The 12,777-nt window shown below is 49.7% G+C and overlaps 3 long non-coding RNA genes across 5 annotated transcripts; all 3 read right to left on the bottom strand.

The window, feature by feature from the left end:
* Positions 1-1,357, bottom strand: LOC122154514. The gene is made up of 2 exons (XR_006166458.1): positions 1,140-1,357; positions 1-281 (listed from the first exon to the last, which is right to left on the bottom strand). It is a non-coding gene; the product is annotated as an uncharacterized LOC122154514 (long non-coding RNA).
* Positions 1,358-1,991: 634 nt separating this feature from the next.
* On the bottom strand, positions 1,992-7,673 carry LOC122154477. Of its 3 annotated transcripts, none has more exons than XR_006166406.1 (3): positions 7,627-7,673; positions 3,274-6,103; positions 1,992-2,946 (listed from the first exon to the last, which is right to left on the bottom strand). It is a non-coding gene; the product is annotated as an uncharacterized LOC122154477 (long non-coding RNA). The 3 variants fall into 3 exon arrangements; XR_006166407.1 differs by having other exon boundaries at positions 7,543-7,628; XR_006166405.1 differs by lacking the exon at positions 7,627-7,673 and having other exon boundaries at positions 3,274-7,620.
* A 3,592-nt stretch (positions 7,674-11,265) lies between these two features.
* LOC122154478 lies at positions 11,266-12,621 on the bottom strand. Its single transcript, XR_006166408.1, has 2 exons — positions 12,404-12,621; positions 11,266-11,546 (listed from the first exon to the last, which is right to left on the bottom strand). It is a non-coding gene; the product is annotated as an uncharacterized LOC122154478 (long non-coding RNA).
* Between the last annotated feature and the right edge of the window lie 156 nt (positions 12,622-12,777).

Genomic DNA, 12,777 nt, shown 5'->3' with positions numbered 1-12,777 from the left:
TAGCTTTGGTAGTGCGTGTTTTGTTCTCAGTTTTTCCATTAAAAGCCATTTATCCAGAACCTGTCCGTGCCTCACTGACGTCCTCCAGGCAGGTGACATCCGTAGCTCTTCCCTCGTCCTCTAATGCCGTCACTCCATCATGGAAGGCCGCTGGATTAGTCGGGCACGATTTGCCCTCGGCGAAGCCACGCTGGCTGTCTCTAAAGCGGCTGCTGAGCTGTTGTCATTCCATTTTCTAGCTCTGCAGTCACCAGTTGTGAGGCATTCATGACTCTCGGCCGCTATGAATTTACAAACTGGCAAAAATGAGCTCTCTAAAGTAGAAACATCCTTCCCAGTAAACTGCCCTGGCATTTTATCGGAATCTGTTTTAGTTTTCCTGCTCTGTGCTGAAATCCTGTAAATTCTTCACCATTGCTTCTGCCACTGTTAGTGCTACTGGTCCCCAGAAATGTTCCAGCTCCCTCTTGCCTGAAATCGCTTTTGAATTCACTCCCTGCTGTAACATCGCAAACCGATTTGCCGCACACTCTATCTCCTACAACATTTCTTAAGTAAGCACCTTACAACTGGCCTTTTTTGACATGCCAAGCTAATAGCTACTGTTTCATTTTGCATTTCTCATAGTACCAGGGAATGTGAAATACTATTTTTAATATATTGCTGCCTATCCTCACTTTCTGCATTAGTTTCACAGATTTTCAGTATACTTCTTTCACTATTTCTTTTCGTCACCAGATTTTCTGCAGAATAGCCCTCTGCCAAAGTTTGTTGCCTTACAGTGATTTTTGTCTTTGCCCTTTGCTACATAGAAGCCAGCACAAATAAGGGAAAAACTGACTATACAAGAGAGTGTGAAAATACCTTACGTCTAAATGACAAAACTAAGATCTTCATAAAGATTAATTAATAAATAAATATACCTATACACACTTCCCCCCCACCCCCCCCCCGACACATACACCTATAAACACGCCCCCGCGACGGGTCACGCGCACCTCGACACCCACACCTGCCCCTACAGACACCCATGAGGACCGGCACCCCCCGGCCTCCCGCCCCGCTCTGCCCCTCGGGCCCGCTCCCCTCACACCAGCGCCGGGGAGCGGGGGAGTGTCACTGAGGGAGGAAAGTCTCACCTCGCCGGTTCGTGGGGCGGACGCGCACCGCCACCTTCACTTTGGAGTCCCCCATCGCGCTGCTCCAACCTCCTCCCCGGCTCCTTCGTCCCTCCTCGGCTTCCGTTTACGGAGGGACAACCGGCGGGGCGGGGAGGAGGGCGGAGCGGGGCGGGAGGGGGTGTCAAACCGGGGGGAGGGGGGGGGCGGAGGAAGGGAGGCACCGTGTGTGACCGACGTCCGGCTGGACTACAGATCCCAGCGTGCAGCGCCGCCCACCCCGCCGCTCCGGGGAGGCGGGCAGCGAGGCGCGATGCCCGCTGGGAGTTGTAGTCCTTTCCGCGCCCGTCTCCTGGCGGGACAGCATTGCATGCTGGGATATGTGGTCCGCTAGCATAGACGAGTTTCGTGAGGGGGCGAGCCCCAAATGGCGTTTGTGGGTTGTGTCGCGCTGACAGAGAAGGGGGGTCTCAGGCTCACCCCAGGTCCTGCCACACATCACCAGAGTGGCTGTGGGCCAGCCCTGTCCCACCTCAGTCTGTGCTGCCTGTGCCTCGGGCCCTTTTTGAGGGAATACTGCCATACTTCGCAGCATCGCCGCTGCGACCCAAAACCTCACCTCGCCGCAAGATGTTCTCTGGGAGTCACAAAGCAAGGCGGCATTGCTCTGCTGGTCCGTGGGGTTTCTGTCCGTTAGAAATCACGTCACGCCGAGGATCACGAACCGTAACCCAACGTAAAGACCGTGGGGTTAGATGATGGCTGGGTCTGGCTTCGCAGAGCAACCTCTGATACGCCGCCGTCAACACACTTTGCAGTTTGCTTAATGAAGGCGGTTCATTAATAGAGCTCAACAGTAATAATCGGAGACAGTTGGAACAATATTACAATTTATTCCCATTAGACGGCTCGGCTGCTCAACCGCAGCTACTGATCTCAGAGACCGAGAATGAAACTATAATGCGAAGATGCAAAAAAAGAAATCTCATTTAAATGGTCATTTAAAAGCCCTTGCAGCTGCTATTTTAGATCAAAACAAAGATTCTCTCTGTGTTATTTTGAAAGGCCAGATTTCAGCAAGGACGGGGGGAAAAAAAAAAGAAAACAAAACAGCAAACCAACCAATTCAGAATTGTAATCCTTTGGGCCTTCAACATCGAATGAGATTTTATGGCATAAATAAATAAATAACACATTTCCAAGTGGTTTTGAGATAAGATTTTAGAAGGTAGCTCTTCTTGCCCAGAAGAATTGCACTCAATATCTATCATTTCATGCCTGCTTGACCTGAGGAATATCTTGTCAAGGCAGAGAGAAAACAAATATTAAATTGGTATTTAAGTAACACTGGGATTAAAGTCCATGTTCTTAAGAGCATCCCAAGTGAGCATGAGAGTTAAGAAGATGTCTTAGAGTTAAAAAAAAAAAAAAAAGAAAGAAAAAATAACAGCAGGTCAGATCAAACAGGGTGGCAAAAGCTTTAAACAACATTTTTTTGTGCATAGCAGCAGAAAGTAGCAGCTCCTGGGTATGCCACGCTTGCAGCTCAGCCCCACAGCCCCGTGTTGTGGTGGGGTTCTTGTTGGAAGAGGGGAGGACCTGCTGTCAGCCCGCACAGTTGGTTCTTGCACTTGTGGACTTGAGGATCCAATTACAGGATGAAACCGGGCTTTGAACTTCTTGTGGTATTTTCCAGCCGGGGCCTCAGCAAACCGCACCAACGTCTTCTGAAACCGAGTACTTTGCAATGGAGGTAAATATAATCCCCGCTTTACAGCTGGGCATGATGAGCCGCAAGTGGAGGGTGATGTTTTTTCTGTTGAGTCACCTGGAATACGATTTAAATAAGTGGGATGAAACCTGCCAGATGTGCATACTGCTGGGGATAGCAGGTGTCACCCAAATCCAGCCCTTCCTCCTGCATCTTCTCCTCTGATATTAGTTATCATTGGTCTCTCTGTTATATGTAAAATTAAATAGTAAATCTTGTGGGGAAAGGATTGCAGACCAGCTTTTCATTTGATAGAAAGAGGGGCCAGCATGTTTTAAGTGCCATATACATGGACAATAACAAGTGAAAGCATCCAATTCTTGCAAGCTTTGCTTCAGTTTTCTACTTGGGATGAAGAATTTATTTTAAAATCTGAAAACTCACCCTTTCAACCTTTCTTCCATTCTAATTGCCAAAGAGAAACCAGATTCGCACGTGATCGTTGCTACGTTCTGCAAACTTCTCTGAAGACGGAGACATCCTCGGAGGCCAAAGAACCATCCTCAGCTTCAACGTCGGGTTTTATCGGGGCTCTGGGAAGGCGATGACTTCTCATGGCTCTGCAGTCTTGCCTCTGGACATTTCCTTTATGCGAGCCCCTGCCTCCTGCAATGAATTACAGTAATGCAACTTATCTTGCACCGGGCACAAGCTACCTCAGTGTAATTACCCCACTGTGAATTCCTCGGCAAGCCCTTTCCCTGGCTCAGAGTTTCACAATCTGTGGGAAGCATCTCCCTGGAGGGGCACAGCTTGGAGGGAGGATATTGTTTCCATTCACAGCACTGGAACATGCTAATTATTCTGGGAGGAAAGGGGGGGTGGGGTGGGGGGGGTGGCAGCTTTCACTTGGGAGGGACAGGCTGGGCAAATAGTTTGTGAAACGCCAACTTAACCCCATCTTGTAGGGCATTGTCTGCAGCTCTTTTCCCCCTTCCTAGTTACTGTAATGAGGGCCTGACTTCCCAGATTAGCTCTGGCTATTTAAATGCTAATTTAATTAACAAAACATCCGGGGGGGGGGGGGAAGCATTACTTGTCCCTCCCATTCATTTATCGAATTTCTGAATGCAACACTATTTTCATCAGGTTGAGGAGCTACAGTTATTGCTACACCCACCTGGTCATAGCAGGGATTAAAGCAGTGATGTGGAGGAGAGAAAAAGAGGGCCTCCGTCTCATTTTTTTATAAGCAACTGAATTTCATTGGTTTTGTTTAGAAGTAACCAAGTCAAAACAGTTTAATGTGTCCCACATAACTGGGATGGCTGGGGTGTGTGTATCACCAGGACCCAAGGGAAGAAGATGGCTTTTGTTTTTGTTTAGGTGAAGGTATGAATGGTTTGGATCTCGGATCTTCTAGATAGAACTGTATCTCAGGGCAAGCCAGAAAACATGACAGTCTTTTGGAAGTCTTCTTCCAGTCCATAACAAGTAACAAATCAATTGTATTTTAAATATTTTTTTTCATTTGTTAGACTGCGTATCAAAAGAGACGCATCAATTATGAATTTGCAGTAGACCTACTTTCTGCCCATAAATCATTCAGGTGTTGGAAAACTAAAACAGAGGATCTTACTAGTGTTTAGTTAGTTGTATGCAAACTCTTAAGGGGTCCACTTCTGCAAGAAGCTGAGCACCAACTGGGACAGTCCCAGTCAGAGACTGGGAGGCATTCAGGGCAGCCAGCAGCACTTTAGCATCTTCAGTGATCAGGTTCTCAGCACAAAAATATTTTGCGAAACAGTTTAAAAACAAGACCTGTTGCTGTTTTGCATTTTTCATAGATTGTTGTTTTGGCCAGTCCCAGGAGTAAAGAGTTTTATTCTGGTACGATAAGTTTGCCTTCAGGTTTATCTTGCTTTTCAGTCTGGAGATACAAATATATAAATGTAGTAGAAATTTATAGGTACGTAGAAGCGAAAACAGAAGATAGATTTGTTATAAATTTCTTTCAACTATAATCAAGAAAGCAAGCACCAAGGGAAATTGGTATTAAGAACAGGTCAAGAAATCTGGATAAAAGAGAAATTCAATTTATCCAAATCAGTTGTCAAAACTCTGCTTGATATCAAAATGTTGTCTGCTTTTTGTTTTTTGTTGTTTGTTTGTTTTTTTTTTTTTTTTAAAAGGAATTGCTGAAATTTCTCAGCCAACACTTTGCGCAAATGTACAGGTTTGGGAGACTCACATTCATTTTAGCAAGGCACTTTCTGTGCTCCATTATTTTAATAGGAACTTCCTATAATCAAAGGATTGATTGTTCCCTGGGTCATTCGTGACTCTGAATTTCACTGATCCTGGCATGAACTTTTGAAGGTATTTGAGTGTGGCCTCCTAGTCTCAGTGTGAAAAGTATTCACGGCCAAATAAATGAACTCTCGAAGTCTTCTTGCGGCACTAGATTATAACAGATTAAAACCCGAACCACACTTTTTATAGACAGCCCCCTCTTTTTAAAAGTTATTCCAGAGTTCAAAGTCCTGGTCATAAATCTCATGGCATTATAGGACATGTATTACCCAGAGGAAAGCACAAATCAATAGCCAGACCCCGATGTCTCCATAAACCCCATATGTGCCCTGTTTATAGCAGTGAAATTTCTTACACTTTGGCTGGGGTGCTTCTCCCATACAGTGGGATTTCAGTACAAATTCATACTTCTGGCAGCAACGCAAGGCCAGGCAATATTAGCAAATTTTGTGCTGGTAGGATGAGGTTCCTGATGAGTATTTTCTCATTGACTAAAAATTTCTATTATTCTTATCAGCTGTTCAGTTTGCTGATACAGAGTGTTTCAGAGCAACTGGTTTTACCAGCCGTGTTACATTTTCTTTGAGAGGTTCTTTCCTCAGGTAAAGACTCGACACTGGATTTCCTTTGTTTGAAAGGAAAATAGATTTTCTGTCTTTGGAGAAAATGGAGAATCTCTGAAGAACTTGAAAAATACAAAATTAGCGGGAGAGCGTTTCTAGCAGTTGTAAGACAAGTTTGTAGTTCTATAAAAGCAAAAATCCCAACACAATGGCAATTACGGGTACTCTGATGAACGCATATTTACCGAGCTGTGTAATGTTTCCCGCGTTTATCTCCTAGTACTTCTGAGATACATGAATGGTCAGGGCTGAACTGCCTTGACTTCAAAGGTTGGAATATTTTACAGCTTCATCTGCTGAATCATGTTGGTTTTGCTCCACTTCTGCAGAGGCGCCGCCTGCAAAAGCCACATTTTTTTGCTTTTCTGCCCATCCACACCTTGTCTCTTCTTCACCTTCCCTCTTCCCCAGAAGCTGTACAGCTTCAGAGCATGTCCTGGTAATCCAGACACCGACAGACACTGGCCAAGATCCTAATCCAAACCCAGATCTAAATTATCCAGCTGCATTTACACTAATAATAATAATAATAATAATAATAATAAAAAACCCTAATGTGTTTTGCCTATGTTTAGCAAATAACACCGCAGGCTAAATTGCCAGCTCCAGATACCCCCAGATTTAACGAGTTGGTAATTTGATGTTGAAACTTGGGAAATTTTGATAAATGGGGATGCTGCTGTCAGTGCCGGGAGCTGTAGAATTTATGGATGAAATGGGATTTTATCAGCGACGACCAAAAATTCCTTTCTGACTCTATAGGCAAGAGTGACACCCGGTGGCTACGGAGCAAAATAAAATCAGGTCTAATTGTAATGGTCCCCTTTCCTGTCCTTCCTTATTTATTGATTTTCCCCTGCTGCTTTTAAGGAAAGAGCTGGGGACAAGCAAGGACTTCTACCCGCCCTCGCAGCATGAGCACCCATTGCCTGGTGGCACCCATTCCCCTGGACCAGCTCCTTTGGGGTGAAAGTGGGAGAGCAAAGGGGTGCTGGCAACTCTCCCATGGCTCCTAAAATGCTGCAGCCAAGCATGGAGACACAGATGTGGTCCTGGCACCCTGAATTTGGGCAGAGGATTTCCACTGATCTTGCCACAACCCTTATGTGGCCCTTCCCAGGGTTTGTCTACGCTCAGGGCTTGCGCTCGTTAGGACACGAGATGGGATTTCTTTTATCCATATTTCAGCTAAAATGGCAGCAAACTCATTAGCACGGGTTATCAGAGAGAAGTAAATACCGGGGGCCTCCTTTTTGCTTTGTGCCTACTACTGTAGTGCTTATCATACAGTAAAGATTATGTGACAAAAAGAATGAAACAGCATTTTTGACTACTACTGTCTATGTAACCCTAAACCCTAATACCTTCAGCTAAGCGGTTATTGATGGGTATTATGAATGGTTAACTACCATGAAGGAAAGTGTTCAAAAAAAAAAAAAGGAGTAATCTTTGCCGAAGGGCTAAAAATGTACTTTATTTGGACTTTAATTTGGACTTACTAGAAATGAAAATGGAAATGCCCAGGTAATTACCTCACTCACTGAGCTGTGGCTTTAATAAATGTCAAGTGTTGGGAGTGTACTGCTAAAAGCTGGCGTCATGGGCCTCTGCTGGAAACGTGCCCATTGAACAAACCAACCAGTTTGGCTCCTAAATCAAAAGTCCCCGTGGTATTTCTGTATGGGTGAGCATTGACATTAGATGTTCCCTAAGGTACCTATCCATATCTCAATGTGTTATAAAGAGGGAACTCAAGCTGAGGTCTGGGTCTGCTTACTGGGAAAATGAAGCCCAGCTCTGATACTTAGACCTTGCTTCTGTCTCTGCTTCCAGACCTCCACTTCACTGGTGTACATGATACCTGGATTTAGGAGCTCACTGGTGCGGTTTCCAATTGAAAACATGGAGCAGGGGAAGGATTGTTGAAGGGACAGATTGAGGTACTCTGGTCCTTCACTCATGGATGCCTGCAAAACTAAGAAAACACAAAAATATTTTCTCCTTAAAATTTGGGAATACCTCTCCCGATTGCGAATAACTGGGATGGGAAGGAGCATCGGGTTTGTGCCGGTAAGTTTTCTGAGTTTTCAGAAAGGCAAAGAACCACGTTATTACGAGTGAAGAGCATGAAGGAGAGCTTGTTGCACAGCACAAGGCCATCGCAACCAGAGAAGCAAGGAGCAGTGTGTAGCTGCCAGAAATACCAAGCCACCTCTTCCAACACCCCTCAGCTCAAAGGCCCATCTCTTTGCAGAGACATCCTCTTGCCCAGAGCTGCATTGTACAGCATACGGCCTCCCGCTTGCCTTGAGGAGATGTCTCTTAAGAGGCTCTTCCACAGTCAGCTTCACAGCCACACTGTTGCTCCTAATATTCATCACATGCGGGATCAAAAAATTACGTCTGCAGAAAGTTGCTCCAGAACAAAAATGTCATTCAATCATAGAGTGGTTTGGGTTGGAAGGGACCTCAGAGATCACTCAGTCCCAACCCCCCTGCCCCGGGCAGGGCCCCCTTCCCCCAGCCCAGGGGGCTCCCAGCCCCGTCCAACCTGGCCTTGAACCCTTCCAGGGAGGGGGCAGCCACAGCTGCTCTGGGCAACTTGTGCCAGCGCCTCACTGCCCTCACAGTAAAGAATTTCTTCCTTACATCTAATCGAAATCTACCCCCTTTCAGTTTAAAACTGTTGCTCCTTGTCCTCTTGCAACAGACCCTATTAAAATGTCTCTCTGCATCTTTCTTATAAGCCCCCTTTAAGTACTGAAAGGCGGCAATAAGGTCTCCCCAAGAGCTTTCCCTTCTCCAGGCTGAACCACCCCAAACCTTTCATCATGGGAAAGGTGTTTAATCCCTCTGATTATTTCTGTGGCCTCCTCTGGCCCTGCTCAAGCAGGTCAGTGTCCTTCTGATGTCAGGGGCCCCAGGCTGGCCCCAGCACTGCAGGGGGGTCTCCCCAGAGCGCAGCAGAGGGGGAGAATCCCCTCCCTGGCCCTGCTGCCCCCCCTGCTCTGGCTGCAGCCCAGAACACGGGTGGCTTTCTGGGCTGCGAGCAGACATTGCCGGGTCATGTCCAGCTTTTCATCCACCAGTACTCCCAAGTCCTTCTCTGTGGGGCTGCTCTCAATCCACTCATCCCCCAGCCTGTATTGTTACTGGGGATTGCCCTGACCCATGTGCAGGACCTTGCATTTGGCCTTGTTGATCTCCAAGAGGTTCACATGGGCCCACTTCTTAAGCTTGTCCAGGTCCCTCTGGAAGGCATGCCTTCCCTCAGGTGAGGCAACTGCACCACTCAGTTTGGTGTCATTCACTAATTTGATGAGGGTGCACTCAATCCCACTGTCTATGTCATTGGTGAAGACATGAAATAGTACTGGTCCCAGTACAAACCCTTTAGGGACACCACTCCTTACTGGTTTCCCCCTGGACATTGAGCCATTGACCATAACTCTTAACTCAACTCTTTTGTTAACCCTTTCCCTCTGCATGAAGAGCAGTCAAAGCTACTGGGGGCGGGACAGAACACGGGGAGCCCCAACATTCCTTGCCAGGCAACACTCAAACAGAATCCACAGGACAGAAGTGACCATGGCACTGCCAGCTCTGCAGCACACACTGTGCGGCCCTGGGGCTCCTCCGATGGCCCAGCTACTGCAGCCATTCCTCTTCCCCAAAACCTTCTACACCAGAGGTGAGGACTAACCCTGACCCCGACAGCCCCGGGACTCGCTCTGGGGAAATTCAGAGCCCTTTCTCCGTTGCGCCTCTCCCTTCTCCTTCTCAGTCCCCTCATGCGCCCTCCTGTCCCGGCTTGGGATGTGATCACCAGTGAGTGCTCATGTCTCTCTGTCAGGATCAACCTGCCCAGTAAATATAATTTATAGATAATTCCCCAATCTCTTGGAGCCATCTCTCCCATTTCACCACCACATGGACAATCGTCCCTGCCACAAGCTCCCCACTCACCCGGCACAGAGCAGGGGGATGTCTGTGCTCAGGGCTGGCTCAGGGGGTGCCCCAGGAGATTCCTCCAGGTCCTCACCCCTGCACATCTCCCTCTCACCTCTGCAGGTCTGCAGATGGCTCCAAGCAGCAGCTGCTTCAACCCCCATGTCTCCCACTCGGAGTGGACGAGCACCAACCTGCCTCCAGCTGCCACCTTTGTCACCGGCCACAGCGTTGCTTCCCGGCCAGGCGCTGCCCTGTGGGGACCCCCGGGCTGCGGCTCCCCCCGGCCTGGGCAGAGCAATGGGCCCCCCAGAGCCAAGCTGAGCTGTCCTGCCCCACAACTGTCAGGGCAGAGCAGCGGCCTCAGCCCGTCCAGTGCTGCCACCGTCCCTCCGCAGCCACCACCACGTCGAGGGACAGTACACGCACCATGGCCTGTCCAGCAGAGCCAACCGCTGGCGGCACCCCCAGGCAGTGGCAGCCACCCAGGCAACAATATCCCCATGGTTAAGGACATCCTCCCAGGTGTTGACATCTCCCTGGCGAGTGATGTCCCCATGGATGAGGACATCCTCCCAGGTGTTGACATCTCCCTGGCGAGTGATGTCCCCATGGATGAGGACATCCTCCCAGGATGTGACATCTCCCTGGCGAGTGATGTCCCCATGGATGAGGACATCCTCCCAGGTGTTGACATCTCCCTGGCGAGTGATGTCCCCATGGATGAGGACATCCTCCCAGGATGTGACATCTCCCTGGCGAGTGATGTCCCCATGGATGAGGACATCCTCCCAGGATGTGACATCTCCCTGGCGAGTGATGTCCCCATGGATGAGGGCACCCCCCTGGGTGGTAACATCTCCCCCAGCCACTCTGCTGCCCTCCACGTCCAAGCCATCAGGGACCCCGGGGTGATTCCAGCCGGTGACGTTGTGCTGCCTGAGGTGGTGCTGCTGGAAGAGGCTATGAGGCACTTGGATTGCTCCCTGGGGGCAAGGGGGGGATCAGCCGGGACGATTCCAGCAGCGTCCCCGTGCCCGTGGACACCGGTGGCACTAGTGGCTCCATCCCCCAGCGCAGGATCAGCTCGCTGTGGCTGCCCGAGAAGATGCTCCCCAATGACTCGTGTCCCCAAGGCCTCCAAAGCCACCCTGAGCAGGGAGCACTTAACTCCCATCAGGATGAGGGCTGAGGATCCACGGCAGGACGTGGGGACAGACCTGCCACCCCCTCAGGGCAGTGTGTCCCGGCACGACACCAGCCGGGAGAAGCGAGGGGAGAAGTGAGGGGAGAAGCGAGCGGAGAAGTGAGCGGAGAAGCGAGGGGAGAAGCGAGCGGAGAAGCGAGGGGAGAAGCGAGCGGAGAAGCGAGCGGAGAAGCGAGCGGAGAAGCGAGCGGAGAAGCGAGCGGAGAAGCGGCAAAATGGCTCCCGGCCAGAAAATGGCGGCAAGCGCAAGGCCCCTGCAGCCAGTGCTGGGGCGGGGGGTGGGACTGGGCCTGTTGCGGGGAACGGGTGGGTTTGGGGAGGGGGGAGGGTGTGTTGACGATGTAGTAGCTTTGGTAGTGCGTGTTTTGTTCTCAGTTTTTCCATTAAAAGCCATTTATCCAGAACCTGTCCGTGCCTCACTGACGTCCTCCAGGCAGGTGACATCCGTAGCTCTTCCCTCGTCCTCTAATGCCGTCACTCCATCATGGAAGGCCGCTGGATTAGTCGGGCACGATTTGCCCTCGGCGAAGCCACGCTGGCTGTCTCTAAAGCGGCTGCTGAGCTGTTGTCATTCCATTTTCTAGCTCTGCAGTCACCAGTTGTGAGGCATTCATGACTCTCGGCCGCTATGAATTTACAAACTGGCAAAAATGAGCTCTCTAAAGTAGAAACATCCTTCCCAGTAAACTGCCCTGGCATTTTATCGGAATCTGTTTTAGTTTTCCTGCTCTGTGCTGAAATCCTGTAAATTCTTCACCATTGCTTCTGCCACTGTTAGTGCTACTGGTCCCCAGAAATGTTCCAGCTCCCTCTTGCCTGAAATCGCTTTTGAATTCACTCCCTGCTGTAACATCGCAAACCGATTTGCCGCACACTCTATCTCCTACAACATTTCTTAAGTAAGCACCTTACAACTGGCCTTTTTTGACATGCCAAGCTAATAGCTACTGTTTCATTTTGCATTTCTCATAGTACCAGGGAATGTGAAATACTATTTTTAATATATTGCTGCCTATCCTCACTTTCTGCATTAGTTTCACAGATTTTCAGTATACTTCTTTCACTATTTCTTTTCGTCACCAGATTTTCTGCAGAATAGCCCTCTGCCAAAGTTTGTTGCCTTACAGTGATTTTTGTCTTTGCCCTTTGCTACATAGAAGCCAGCACAAATAAGGGAAAAACTGACTATACAAGAGAGTGTGAAAATACCTTACGTCTAAATGACAAAACTAAGATCTTCATAAAGATTAATTAATAAATAAATATACCTATACACACTTCCCCCCCACCCCCCCCCGACACATACACCTATAAACACGCCCCCGCGACGGGTCACGCGCACCTCGACACCCACACCTGCCCCTACAGACACCCATGAGGACCGGCACCCCCCGGCCTCCCGCCCCGCTCTGCCCCTCGGGCCCGCTCCCCTCACACCAGCGCCGGGGAGCGGGGGAGTGTCACTGAGGGAGGAAAGTCTCACCTCGCCGGTTCGTGGGGCGGACGCGCACCGCCACCTTCACTTTGGAGTCCCCCATCGCGCTGCTCCAACCTCCTCCCCGGCTCCTTCGTCCCTCCTCGGCTTCCGTTTACGGAGGGACAACCGGCGGGGCGGGGAGGAGGGCGGAGCGGGGCGGGAGGGGGTGTCAAACCGGGGGGAGGGGGGGGGCGGAGGAAGGGAGGCACCGTGTGTGACCGACGTCCGGCTGGACTACAGATCCCAGCGTGCAGCGCCGCCCACCCCGCCGCTCCGGGGAGGCGGGCAGCGAGGCGCGATGCCCGCTGGGAGTTGTAGTCCTTTCCGCGCCCGTCTCCTGGCGGGACAGCATTGCATGCTGGGATATGTGGTCCGCTAGC

Source organism: Tyto alba, unplaced genomic scaffold, assembly GCF_018691265.1.
Source record: "Tyto alba isolate M040663 unplaced genomic scaffold, T.alba_DEE_v4.0 Super-Scaffold_40, whole genome shotgun sequence".
NCBI lineage: Eukaryota > Metazoa > Chordata > Aves > Strigiformes > Tytonidae > Tyto > Tyto alba.
Note: the sequence above shows the minus strand (reverse complement) of the source record. Positions and strands in the feature narration are given on the sequence as shown.